Here is a 934-nt window from a genome sequence, read left to right as displayed (position 1 = left end):
ATTGATGTTCTTTTCTTACATCAATTTTTCATTCTTTCTCCCTTCCTCTGTCTCTAGAAGTCAATAAACATATCCTCAGGCGAGGTTTAAAAAATAATTAAAAAATGAAAAATAATTTTCATATAACTATGAACCAATTAACTATTAAAAAGTGAGTGGTTACTTTTGAAATTTTTTTGTGATTAGTCTCCTTTTTCTCAGTCACAGCTTCTAATCAAAGGTGTTTCTTGACATGAAATTAGATATTAAAGCAGAATAAAAAAGTGGTGTTAATAAGTAAGATTTTATTTTATAAGCCATCCACATTCTATGATTTTTATAGTCATTGCGAGGAAAATAATTTTGGGACATAATGCAATTTCTGTTTTCTGACATGCACGTTATTCTGACAACGATACCAGGTTTGTTAATTTTTTAAATGTAATGTTAAAAATTTGGAAATATATCATAAATCAAGATAAGTTATATTCATAAATGTAGGTGCAGAATGTTTTCTGAGCAATTAAAAATTGCAAGCCAAACATTAACTTCTATGTTTTCACTTATATTTTCTTATTTTTTACATTTGCTTAAATGTAGAAGAGAAAATTTATATCTGACCATAAAATACAATTAAAGGCCAAGAAAAGACTTCCTGGACAGCAGGAGAAGATGCTCTAAAAGTATTACCAGAATTATTAGATAGTATGGGAAATTGATTTATATTAAGAACTTTTGGCTATTTAAAATGTTTTCGAATGTTATCAATGAAATGTATTTCACAGAGAAACTGTGACTGTCTTTTGCTTTATGTAGAAAATTCAAAGTTATTCTCTGTTGACACTCAAAATTAAATGTTAAGTGTGTAATTGAGGAAATATCTGACCTCCACTGTACTCTTTACAAATTTAGTTTACTAATAAAATGTATTTTATGGATTATTTCATATAAATTA

The sequence above is a fragment of the Phyllostomus hastatus genome, unplaced genomic scaffold (genome assembly GCF_019186645.2).
Source record: "Phyllostomus hastatus isolate PE091 unplaced genomic scaffold, TTU_PhHast_1.1 phas_contig_80, whole genome shotgun sequence".
Taxonomy (NCBI): Eukaryota; Metazoa; Chordata; class Mammalia; order Chiroptera; family Phyllostomidae; genus Phyllostomus; species Phyllostomus hastatus.
The sequence above is the reverse complement of the archived record's forward strand: the minus strand, read 5'-3'. Positions refer to the sequence as shown.